The sequence below is a fragment of the Dasypus novemcinctus genome, chromosome 21 (assembly GCF_030445035.2).
Source record: "Dasypus novemcinctus isolate mDasNov1 chromosome 21, mDasNov1.1.hap2, whole genome shotgun sequence".
NCBI lineage: Eukaryota > Metazoa > Chordata > Mammalia > Cingulata > Dasypodidae > Dasypus > Dasypus novemcinctus.
The window spans coordinates 16937847-16950906 of NC_080693.1; the positions used below are offsets into that span (position 1 = coordinate 16937847).

A 13060-nucleotide genomic window follows, 5' to 3' on the forward strand; every position below is an offset into this window, starting at 1 on the left:
GCTCTCTCTGCTGCCAAGGTCCCCTCCAAGGCCACATGCAGGACTCAATCAGCACAAAAGTTGGCCTCATCAGCCACAGGGCCCGCAGAGTCTCCAGCCTCACACTTGTTCTCCCTGAGTGCCCTGAGCCAGCGTGCAGGGCAGAAGCTGCTCTCTGGGCGTCTTGTGGGGGTTAGAGAAGGTCCAGAGGGAGCGGGGGTCCTGCTACTACCTGGAAGAGAAGCTTTACTGTGGGAAGGAGGGTAAAGCCTCCAAAGCTTTTTTGCTGGGCAAGTTTGGGCTGGAGGAGACCACAGCAGGGAATTCAAACCCTAAGATGGGCCCCCAAGACCTGGGCCACCAGTTACATTTGGACGGCCCCAATACATGATCTCCCAAGGGTGTCACTGATAGGATCCACGTAGGTGCCTGCCTTCCGTTCCCTACTCCTCACCTGCTCCCCCAGGGGCCCTCCTCACCTGTGGCCTCTACGTGACCTGTCCCTCTCTCTCCATCTGTCTCCTTTCCTCCCCTCGCCCCACCCCAGCCCTTCAGTGTTCGTGGGGAGAACCTCTGAGGTCTCCCCCCTGCAGACCCAGCTGTGACGACAAGATCCTCGTGTGCCCTGGGCCTGGGCCAGCGGCGCCCACAAACCCGTGTCTGGTCCCTGAGAGCTCAGGGTGTGAGGGACACGGGCCCACCTGGGCTGAGTCCAGAGGACACATGGGTGCTCCTTGGCTCAGGGTACTGGGGGCTAATCCCGGGGGCTGAGGACAAGGAGGTGATGGAAGGAGGAGATGGAGGAGAGGAGAGGAGGGGGAGTCAGGACAGGGTGGGGCAGGTGGGGGACAGGATTCCAGGCAGGTGGAGCCCACGGAAGGTGCAGGGACAGGAGAGAGCTTGGGGCACTGAAGGAACTAAGAAACTGCTCTGGCCAAGGACGACCTTGGGAAAGAACCTGAGAAGTGGGCAGATGCAGGACACAGATTCTCATGAGTGCTGCACCTCAGTGACCCCACCAGCAGTGGGGACACACTGTGTCCTCTTGTCCCCCTGGGAGTCTCACCCTTACCCTTACCCCATAATCGCACCCCCCATTCTGCCATCTGCTCTGGGAGCTGCTGATCACAACCACCACGTCGGCTCTGCTCCCCACGGCCACCTCCCTCCCCTCTGCCTGGAGAGATGCCTGAACACAGCCAGGGCTCAGACACACCAAATGGACCCACAGTCAATACCTCTTCTTAGGTCTAAGGACCCACCTGGAACATGGGCTCCTCGGGCACCCCAGGTTCCCCGTTTTTGATCGAGGGCTCCTCCCGGGCGTGGTCTTTGGTGTCTGCAGGAAAGAGCCCCTGAAGCTCGGGCTCCTGCGATGGCAGCGGCAGCCAGGAGCCTCTGCCTGGCACATGGGTCTATGCAGGAGGAAGGGCGGCAGTGAGCTCGGGCTGAGCCCTGCCCAGGGCTGACCCAGGTGAGGAACCTTCCAGAGCAGCCCAGAGCCCCAGCTACAATGAGTCCCTTCTGGCAGGGTGTCCGCGGTGAGCAGCCCCTCCATCCAGCAGCCCAGGTGGTGCTGCTCCCTCCTGAGATGAGTCAGAGGAGGAAGGAGAAGCAGGACAGCTCAGTCCTGCCCGCAGTGTACAGAGGGGACCTTGTCGGGCAGGAGGAGGAGGACATCCAGGGGACATATTTCCTCCCAAGCCCAGGCTCATGGCCTCTCACCAGCCCTTTCACATAATTGCCTCCAAGTGAGGTCAGATACTTTGTCACCTGCTCCCAGGTCATGCCCTCCAGGAGCCCCAAGGAAAGGCAGGGTCGACCCCATTGAGGGGAGTACATCGGGGGCATCTTCTCTTCCTGTGCTGTAGGCTAGACATATGGAAGGGGTTGCTTTCCTGCCCACATACCCCTCATAATAAAACAGTCATTGTGCTTTCCTCTGTGGCTCACCACCTGCATGTCTGTGCTGAGGGCAGAGCTCAGCAGGCTCTACTGGCCCCCTCAGTCCTTTCACATTTCCTGGGCGGCATAGGCTGGGGCAATGTCCTGGACAAGGAGCAGTTGGGAGAGATCTGCCAGCATGCCAAGGTCACACGTGAGGAAAGGGAGAGGCCAGGATTCCCACCAGGAAGCTGGACTTCAGGTGTGCCTGAGTCAAGGCACATGTCCCCCTCCCCTATTTTTTGGTTCCCATTGCCTGAAATGGGACACAATGAGTGGGAACACAACCCTCTGACATTCCGGGGCTTTTTCTTACTTCCATGGTCTGGCATGTGTGCTGAACAGTCTCGCTCTGATTTCCTTTCTGCAGCACTGTTTTTTTCTTGAAGGACCAGCCTTGTGGAAGAAATGTGACCTACTTTTCTGTAAAGCAGACAGAATGTGGCCACTGCAGCTCTGCTCCAGCAGAACTGGTCAGACGTTGTGTAGAAAAGGCCGCCAGACACAGGGGAAGGAGACCTGTCTCCATATTCTGTCTAGGCCCCTGTGGGTCCCCACACAGGCTGATGATTTCCTTCTTCTGGCCTCTACCATGTTCAGACAAAACCACAGGATCTGGACAGAAAGCCATGCCAGCCACCAGAGCAGGATACAGCAGTTGCTCTCAAGAGCCTTTCCGTTCATCTGCTCCTGATTTTCCACTGGAATTGAGTCCCTGTGGTGGGATATACTGGTGGAGAAAGGGACACTCCTCCCTGTCACCCTGTGATCTTCATGAGTCCCCTGAGTGGTCTTTCATTTGTAGGTCTGGTTCAGGATGGGGATTTGTAGAAAAAAGCAGCAAGGTGTCTCCAGCACTTCAACCTGGAGGAACAGAGGACACCAGGGAATACAGCATGGGAGATGCTGGATTTGTTAAATTTTCCTTTGAAACTCTGTGTACACCTTGGTATTGGTAGTTGACTTTGGCAGCTCATTTTACTTCTCTGGTTTCCTCATAAAGGAAGGGAGGATAATAATTTCCACTAACACAGGTCTGTTGTAAGGAGCTCATGAGCTGAAGCGTATGAGTATGGTTTCTTATAACGTAATGGACTATTCAAACACCTGTAACGTCTGCATTAGTATTATTCCAATAATGCAAACTGACCCCAGCCCCTGGCCTCTGAGCTCTGCCCTGTGACTGTCTTTTATGGACTACTTTGCTCTCCTCTATGCCATCATACCCTCAGACAGCCCATTCCCAGGCTCCGTGGCTCACAAGGTGGATCAGTCTTTACAGGTTGCAAAGCAGAATCTATAGTTGCAGACCCTCTGGCAAGATGGATGTAATTCTGAGAAAGTCTGCGTGAACCAATCTTTCTGTGGCTCTACCAAATGCAGGTTTTTGGGATCGTCTCCTGAACCTGTGGAGGTTTTTCTGGGTCGAGCATGGCTTGGTGCTCAGGACCAGGGTGAGAATGTTGACAGATGACCCTGGCACCGGTGCAGGTCCTGGGTCCGAGGGCCACGATGCTTGAGGCACCTCAGAGCACACCTCACCTGACCCACTGACTTGGAAGATGTGGTAATAGACCCAGGGGGAGACGTAGATGGGACACCTCACGGCGAGGAGAAAAGCCAGAAATAGAAAGTATATTCTTCAAAGACGTGAAATGTTTTGCGGACACCTCATTCCACACCGTGGAACCCGATCTTCTAGCGAGCTAGGATGCAGCCTCAGAACTTGGCCCCCAAACTTGGACCAGGTGCTCTGCACACGACACTCTACTTCCTGGGTCTTGAATGACGCGCAGGATCGAGCAATCGATTGTTTTCCCTGGCAGGGGAGCTAAGCGCTGATTGGTCAGATGGAAGCGAGGACACGCGCGTGCGCGAGAGAAGGACGGTTAAAAAGGGCTCGGGCCGGTTGGGGCAGGAGACCCAGGCATCGCGCAGCGCTGTCGTTGCGGGGCGGCCTCGGGCTTGCGGTCCGGTGAGCCCCGAGCTGGGGACCGCGGTATAGGAAGGTGCCCTCCTTCCCGTGCGTGGTCACTGAGGCCCGTTGGGTCAGGGTGTGGCCCCTTCTCACTGCCCTCAGCCCCGTTCCTCAGCCCTGGGCCCTGCGGATGGCCGTTAGGGACCCTGGTGGTTTGATGTGTATGGAGCCTAGAAAAGTATGTTCTTAAAGCTAACGCATTCGTTCCTGGAGTGCGAACGGATTGTAAATAGGGCCTTTTAATTAGGTTACTTCAGTTAAGGTGTGACCAGCGTGGGTCTTAATCCTTTTTACCGGAGTTCTTTAAAAGAGAATGTAATTCCGAAAGGGAAGAGAAAAAGCACTGGAAGCCAGAAGCTGAAAGCAATGAAAGCAGAAAGAGAAGGGGGAGACCGGGGAGAAGGGAGCTGCCCGCTGACATGTGCCTGGCCATGTGGTAGAGGAGTCCAGGATTGCAGGCAGCCAGTCTTGGGAAGAAAGCATTGCCTGATGATGCCTTGATTTGGACGTCTTTCTCAGCCTCTAAACTTTAAGCTTGTAAGCTAATAAATCCCCGTTGTAAAAGCCAACCCATTTTATGACATCTGCATCAGCAGCCTAGGAGACTCCAACCAGGGCCCTCAGTGATTCCCCTCCTCTTTCAACCCTCCAGCCTCTGCTCAGAAGCAGTGGTTTTCAACCTTTTTTTCCCTCAATATCTCTGGATCATTTTCAGAAGAAACTTGTCCATTGACCTGCGCCTCTGAAAGCAGGGTTGGGGGTCTCAAGTCCTGATCCCCTCTCTCTCTCTCCTCCCAGCAGCCCCGGGAAGCTCCCCCAGGAACCATCAGGCTGTGATGAGCCCAGTGCTGTGTGACCCTGCTGCTACCAAGGCCATCTTTGAAATGCAAATCTGACCAGGTAAGTATAATGCTGAAAATGTACCGCTCCACACACATGGACAGGCTCTACTGAGTTGCTTCCAACCTGGACTAATAGTCTAAGTGTTTGCCTCGTCACACATCTGGTGGGGGGATTAGTTGTGATACTGGTAATAATGCCACAGAAAAAGACCTTTCCACCTGGAGTAACAGCAGCACCTTTGATGAGAAATGCTGGTCTTGTGGATAAAGAGGACCGTCCTGTGAATGTATTCACTTGCTCTGCCTTCCTCTCCTTGGGCCTCTGCCCTTACAGGCCTGCAGTGCCAATCAGGAGCTGTTCCTCCTCGCCTGTGTAGCCCACTCTTCATTTTTCTGTACTTGGTCCTGGCATAGACACTTAACCCCTGCCAGGAGCACATCGGTTTTTAACATGGGAAAATCTCTTCTTCATCCCTTGTCCAGCTCAGAAGTACTTCCTCCAGTAATGTTTATGCCAGGCAAAATTGGTCATCCTCCACAGTGGTCTGTTTTTGTGTTCCTGGATATTGGTGATGCTCTTCTGCCACATAAACCAGAGCACATCCATGTCTGAAAATAAATTGGTTTTATTGTCCTTACACCAAGTGAGAATGCACGTCATTGTGAACCATGGAATCATTTCAATAACGGACTGTTAGAAGATAACTTCTGTGGGAGTGGGTGTAGCTCAGTGGTTGAGTCCCTGCTTCCCATGTATGAGGTCCTGGGTTCAATCCCTCGTAAGTCCTAAAAAAAAAAAAAAAGACTTTTGTGATAGGATTTAGGCTTATATCAGGTGATTTGGGCGGAGAGAATAAGGAAGAGGGTTTTATCAGGTGATTTAGGCAGAGAGAATAAGGAAGATCTTACCCTAGATAGGAGGCTGGTGGGAAGCAGGGATAATTCAAGGAGTGGATATCTTAGTGCATCTTATCTAGGAGGGAAGTCTCCAGCAAGGCTAAAACCCTGATTGGGAAAGAACCCTGGAATATTTGCCCAGACCCAGAGCACAGTGGATTCAGTCCAGCAGGAATTAACAAAGAAGGGCTAGAGACTTGGGGGGAGAAGAGGTGGGCGGGGAGGAGTGGTAAGAATTATAAACATCAGTGTCCCAGCCTCAGGATCCTGTGGGAACACAGTAATGTTCAGATCCTAGCTCACCTTGTCAATGGAAATTCCCTATTCAGCCTTCATTTTTGTTTCCTTTCCAGAAAGAGGAGTTTTAGGATGGGGTCCAGATTACTACTGTGCAGAGAAATAATGTGGGTTTTTTTTTGTTTTGTTTTGTTTTGTTTTTTGGTTCCTGTTAACCACTGTCAGGCACATATTTTTTACCAATTGACATAACTTTTCAGTCTGGTTCCTAGGCTTTCCTTTTGGTATAAGAGCGCGCGTGCGCGCGCGCGTGTGTGTGTGTGTGTATATTTTTTACCCAGGTAATAAGATCTCTCTGTTTAATTTTCTCAGATGTGATGAGGAAGAGGACAGAATCTCCCTGAAAAAATATACACATCCAGGTGAGCCTATAATGTGTCAAAAAAATGCATTATGCAATAGGCAAGAATGGCTTTTTTTCACAGACACCGTAATAGGGGAGGGAGAGGAAGGCAGGGGGCTGGCTGAGTTTTATAGTCGTGGGGCAAGGATAGTAGAAACATGTCAGTAGGCCATCTGGCAAAAGAGGGGAGAGGGAAGTCAGGTCTGAGGTTGACATTTGGAATAGCAAGTATCTGAAGTTGTCTTTTTCCTTTTTATTTAGTTTTTTAAAAATGTCTGCAGTCCAAGCAGTTTTTCCTTATAGTCCCATAGCTTCAAGATTAGTTTCAAGGTAGTTGAGTGGGGAGAGAGAGCTGGTAAGTGCCCACGAGGAACAAGGCCAACAGCTTGGTCGAGACAAAAAAAGTATTAGTCAGTGATATCTTTTAGTTACCATGTTAACCATGTGCTCTAGAAGTGAGTTTTAGAGAGGGGTGGGGAACAACCCCAAACCTGTGTGTAATTGTTCAGTATCATCTTTCTTTGTAATAGCAATAAACTGGAAACAACTAAAACATCTCTCAATAGTTGAGTGGTTGAACAAACTGTGGTTCATCCATGCCATGGAATACTAGTCAACTAAAAAAAGGAACAAACCTTTGATGTGTGGCTCACCTTGGATAGACCTTTAGGACATTAGGCTGGGTGAAAAAGGCAATCTTAAAAGGTCATGCTCTGTATAATTACATTTATGTAACACTCCCCAAAGGACAAATTATAGAGATGGAAAAGAGATGAGTGGTTGCTGGGAGTTGGGGGTGGTAGGATGGAGGTGGGTGGTGTCATCATAAAGGGGTGGCTTCCTGAAGAGCTGAGGCCTGTTGAATAGTTCTGATTGCAGAGATGGTGTTATCTGAATCTACATGTCTGATGAAATGATAGAATGATACAGACATTTATACCCATGCCGGATTCCTATATTTGATATTATATCATGACTGTGTAAAATATCACCTCTGGAGGAAACAGTGAAGTGTGTGGGGGGGAGGGATCTCTGTGCTTTCTTTGCACCTTCCTGTGCATCTGTACTCATTTTTTTTTCTTCTTCTCCATGCCTGCCTTGTGGCTTTTTGCTTGCTGTCTGCTCTGTGTCCATTTGCTGTGTGTTCTTCTGTGTCTGTATTTTATTTTTTATTTATTCCCCCCTCCCCTTGCGGCTTGCTTGTTGTCTGCTCTCTGAGTCCATTCGCTGTGCGCTCTTCTGTGGTTTTGCTTGTCTCCCTTTTTTGTTGCATCACCTTGCTGAGCCGGCACTCTGCGGTGCTTGCAGGCAAGCCTGCCTTCACAAGGATGTGAACCCAGGGTCTCCCATATGGTAGAAGGGAGCCCAACTGATTGAGCCACAGCTGCTTCCCCATATTCATTTTTAAAAAGTCAGAAGCCAGGAAACAAAACATTAAACATATTTGACCAAGAAAAAAAGGTAAATGATGGAGGTTCTTTGTCTGTAGAGCCCACTTCTTGTTAATATTCCAAGGCATGCAACACTTGGGTTTTTGTGTTTTTTGTTGTTGCTTTTGCTATTACAAAAGGGGCTCTCTATATAAAGAACACCCACAAATCAAATGGAATGTGGAAAAACAATGAAACCCGAATATACACTTTGTAGAGAAAATAAAACTGCCCAAGAAACCTATGAATAAATATTCATCCTCATTACTAATTAAGCATCAGTATTTCTGTGGTTCAACTGTCAAATTGGAAGGCCTGACAGTTGTTTTAATATAATCGTTGTAGAAGAAATACTGGACGGTGCTGCTGGTGGAAGAACCCTTGACCTGGTCTTTCTGGGAAGCTTGTGGCAGTGTGCAGCAGGTAGCAGCACTCTTCATCTAAAAAAAAAAGTTATAATACAAATATATAACAAGAGAAAAATGTATAAATTATGGTAAGTCCTATGTAATTCGTTTGGACTTGAACATATGCGTGGAAAAATGGCAAAAGCTTCAGGGTGGCAAATTCTAGGTGACCTTTTTCTTCTACTTTTCAAATTATCTGCAGAGCAGATATGTTGCGTTTTATGTAATACACTTAACCTTTTTACAGGTCAGCTTTGTACAAAATCAGATCTGAAGACACAATAAGCCTATTTAAGTATCCTCACAGGAGGAACTGAAAACGTCTTACTTTGCTGATGGAAGTTAAAAGATGGTGCAACCACTTTGAAAAACAGTTTGTTTCTTAGGAAAGTACACTTCTACCAACCATGGCATCCACTGATCCTCACATAGGTGTTTACCCAAGAGAACTGAAAGCACACGCCTGTGCAGAAACTTATACAAGAATGCCTACAGAAGCTTTAGTTGTAACAGCCCCAGACTGGAAACAATGTGGATATGCACCGGCAAATGAATGCATAAACATTTTGTAGAATAACCCGACAGTGGAATTCCATGGCTCGGCTGACACATCAGCCATTCACATGAATGGGGAAATAATTACACTGTTAGAAAGAAGTCAGACATGAAAAAGTACATACTGAATGGTTGCAGAGCTATAAACTAGAAAATGCAAACAAATCAGTGACTGCAGATGAGTGGTTGCTTGGGATGGAATTGAGTGAAAGAGGCCAGGAGAAAACTTTTGGGGGTGAAGCATGCATGCTACTCAGTTGGAGTGCTAGCTCCTGGGTGTATACATGTATCAATGTTTTCAAATAGTACATGTTAATATGTATTCCAATTATACTTTTAACAACCTCCCAGGACCTGCCCAGTACCATAGAGCATCACTTTTATTAAGATTCTTGAGGTCTATCATGGAAAATTTCAAATAAGTGTTCCCAATCAAAAACTTCGAAAAGAAAAAGATAAATTGAAAGGAGTATGTTATGCCGCCACCTTCCTGTGCTTTGAGCCTGTGGCTGGGACCGAGCCTGAGAAGGAAGGGGAGACCCCCAGGCCCTCAGCCACTTCAGTTCCCGGCAGCATCTTAAAAATGAAGAAATTGATGGGCGTTCTGAAGGAGTCTTTAAAGTTTTTCCTTTTAATACTGACTTTAGAACTTAACCTTTATCTTCAAAAGCACAATACAGCCTTTCATAGAAACAAAAATACAATTCAACCTTTTAAGCAATGCTGCTTTTCTGCAGAGACAGGTTGAGCAGAATTCTAATGTCATTTAAATTTTTGTCTCCTTTTCTGTGTCAGGCTGAAATTGTGGGCCCCTGATCCAGGTTAACCAGGAAACATACCCCAGGACTGCACACAAGCGACCCTGTCCCCAAGGGTGCATGGCAGAAGTGCGAGCGAGGCGCCTGTCCAGGGGGAGGGGGATGGGGGCAATGGAGGGAGATGTCGGCTCCCGACACATGAAGCCTGCATGTTGGCTGCCCTGCTAGCCGTGGGGCCCCGTGCTCCTTGTGTATTCTATGGGGATTTCACACATGGTTGCACGGTTGTCATGAGAGGAGAAAATGACATTGGTAAGGATTTGGCAGAGGGCCAGTGCTGCTACCCAGAGCTAGCCCCGTTCAAGGAGTCCCATGTTCCCAGGCTGCTGCCGAGACTGACTGATTCAAACATGGTTTGATTCCAGTTTCCATTGAGAGGGCCTGAGAAATCTATAAAGAATGTTTTTTTTTCCAGGTCAAGAACGTGAACAGAGTGGAAGACAGTCCTTCTAGGACATTCCCGTTATCAGAGCTCTGTCTCGCTGCCCCTGGCATAGCCCAGGCTCTTGGGGGCGAGACGCAGCTGGGAGACCGGGGACTGGATATGGCCAAACCTCTCCTGAGTCCAAGGGGTTTTTAAAGGGCCTGGTGCTCCGGGCCTGCCTCCAGCTCCCCTCATTCAGCCTCGGCAGTTTCAGCGTCCAGAGGGGACAGTTCCACTGGGATGGGGTCACATCCCTCAAGCGCAGCCTCAGGTAGGATGTCAGGATGATGATCATGTCCCAGGACAGCTCCCTGGCCCTTGCCCTTCCACAGAGAAGGAGGCCATGCCTGGGAGGCCTGGGGAGGCACCAGCCTGGGACAGGAGTGGCTCTCGCCCTGCAGGGAAGCAGGATCCTGCCTTTCAACTGGCTTCAGGTTTGGACTGGGTCCACCATTCCAATTTGAGATTCTGGATAAGCACATTGAATTCCTTAAACCTGAAAACCAAGCATTCCAGCATCTCCAGTGATTCCTTTTTAACTTACTACCATTTTGAAAGGATTGGGGATTATTGGCAATGAAAGCCTTTTCCCTCAGATGGCACTGCCTTTGGCAGCATGACTTTGTAAAAATTTTATTGCTTTCTTCATCTCCCTTTCTACCTAAAGACAAGTTCATCTGGTGAACAGAATTCCAAGTCCACCGTGTTTGTACATTATGAGGGTGGAGGGAGAACCCAAAAATTCAGGTCCCATCTCTGCGTCTACTCAATGGGAATCTTTTCTAAGTGCCATAGCTGCTCCAAGTCTCCATTTCCTCACTGATAAATGGAGCCAACACTCACAAGGTGTAACACGGAAGTCAAGACATTTTCCTGACCCAGTTCTGTTACCGAGGGGCCTCACCCTGCAGCCTGGGCTGGGGAGCACTGTGTCCCCATATCTGTACCTTCCTGGGTCCCACTTGCCCTGCGGGAGCTGGGCTAATGCTGCTTCTCTCTCCCTAGGGCTCCATTCGGTTCCAAGTCGAGGCCCCGCTGGTGTTCACCAGCCCATCCTTGACGGCAGCAGAGTGGCGAAGGGGTTGAATTAAATCCTGGAGAAACACTGCCCTGTCCTACCCTCAACCACCTTTCCCCCTTTGCTATTTCCTTTTCTGAAGTCCCCGCTAAGGTTTGTGCACTTCACCCCCAAACGCAAGACCTATAGCTGGAGGGGATTCAGTCAATCCTCCGAGAAAAACACTGCACTGCTCTATTGGAATCCTCTCTCTTCCAAGTCTATTATGATGGTTCTCATAACTGCAATGGGTTTAAAGACTTGGCTAAATCTGTGGCATATAGAGTCTCTCTTATCTGTACCAAAATTAAATATTTACAAACAGCCACTTGACAGTACAAGAATGTCAAATTTTCTTTCCAGACAATATTATCTGCAGAAAGGCCCCATAGTTCTACGGCCGTGGCTATGGAGGAGAAGACTTGCTCAACCTCGACAGCCTGTTCGCATCCCTGGAAGTCCTTCCTCTTGGCTCAGGTTCCAGCAAGGCCTCTCCCCACCCCTTCTGGTCTCCTGGGAAAAGAGGGGAGCAGGCTGCAGGAGTCCCAAAGAGCAACGTCCTTCTGGAAGGAGCACAGTGATCTGTCTCAAAAGCTGCCCATGGGACAGACCCACAGGCCTTACACACCTGCCCTCACAGGCAGCCCCCAAGGGTTCTCGCCAGCAGGCCTAGGAAAGCTCATCATTGTCCCCTGCCAAGGGTGGCCGTTATCTGATAACGGCACATTGTGAACACTAAGTATCTAAGTCACACAGACTCCTCACAGAAACAATGCTAGAAAAATAATCTGAGTGAATCCGAGAGCAGGTTGAGAGAAGTGAATGGTGACTGGTGGTTCAAATCTAATAAACAAGCAGCTTTCCAGGACATTGTATCACCTTGACATATAACTCAACAGGTACCCTAACGAGGCAGTCACTGAGGGGTGACATCGTGCACACAAGCCCATCCCACATTGCACACACTGCAGATGCTGCCTCTTCTCTGCAGTCCGTGTCTTCATCCCGCCGCAGCTCAGTGTGAACTTGTCCTTCCGTGCACAGCACAGACACGCAGAGAACACGCAGCCCTGAGCCGTGCCCAGGCCAGGTGGTCCGTCCTCACAGAGCGAGGGTCTTGTGCTGGTATCAAGTCCCTCCGCGAGCCTGAGGCTGGAAAGGCAGGAGGCCCAGTGTGAGGGCTGGTGGCAGTGCCTCACAGTGACACGTGCACAGGGCTTTACAGCTCGCAACGTTCTCATCTACCGTATTCCTCAACTATTAATAGACCATTTCAGCTCTGCTCCGACACAATCAGGATGAGGGAACCAGGATCAGGACCAGCCTTTCCAGCTGTTTCTGTGAAGGAAAGCGATGCTCACCTTAAACTACATGAACTCATTAATTATACGTAATGCTTTGAGGGTTCAGTGAGCTCATAGAACTCAGGAGTTGACATAGTGGCACTGGGTGCTTGCTTCTGAAAACTCCCATCCATGGTCACCAGTGAGTGTTGCCGGCTCGTGTGGGGCTTCCCTAAGTCATGGTGGGCACGGGTAAGTCACAACTACAAGGCATCTTGGGAACCCAGGGAAGGCACCTAACTCAACCTGGCAGAGGCCAATCCAAGGAAAATCCATGCAGGAAGTAAAATTGGAACTGAGCCTGTAAGGAGGGTCAGAAACTCCCACCCTACAAGGAGATGAAGATTTGGGCAGAGAAGGCTGTGGGGGGCCCAGAGGATGACCAGAGGGTGTTGCTGAGCAGAAGCAGTAGGCAGAGGGCCCATGTGCCATGATACAGTCACTAAAAGCTTAAAAACATTCTAGAGAACTCACCATAGTCTTCGAATACGCCCTGGGGGCTTACCTACATTCCATACTTTGTTCAGGGAGGAGAAGCTCAGCTCTCCATGAGCCATGTTCTGATACGTATCTAGTCAACTGCTACGATGGAAAGGAAGTCCTGGGAGCCAGACTCTATGAATTACCTCAATAGCCACACAACATGCGTGCACATGTTTGCTGATAGGAATAGGTCCTTTCTACCAGGGAATCTAGAAACCAAGCTTCCAAGGCTTGCTAAGGTCTGAACATGTAGCAGATGTTTC

General features: G+C 49.5%; 1 long non-coding RNA gene across 1 annotated transcript; it reads left to right on the top strand.

Moving 5' to 3' along the window:
* Positions 1 to 4295: 4295 nt before the first annotated feature.
* LOC131274973 (uncharacterized) lies at positions 4296 to 6415 on the top strand. The gene is made up of 3 exons (XR_009182302.2): positions 4296 to 4438; positions 4700 to 4801; positions 6250 to 6415. It is a non-coding gene; the product is annotated as an uncharacterized lncRNA (long non-coding RNA).
* Positions 6416 to 13060: the final 6645 nt, after the last annotated feature.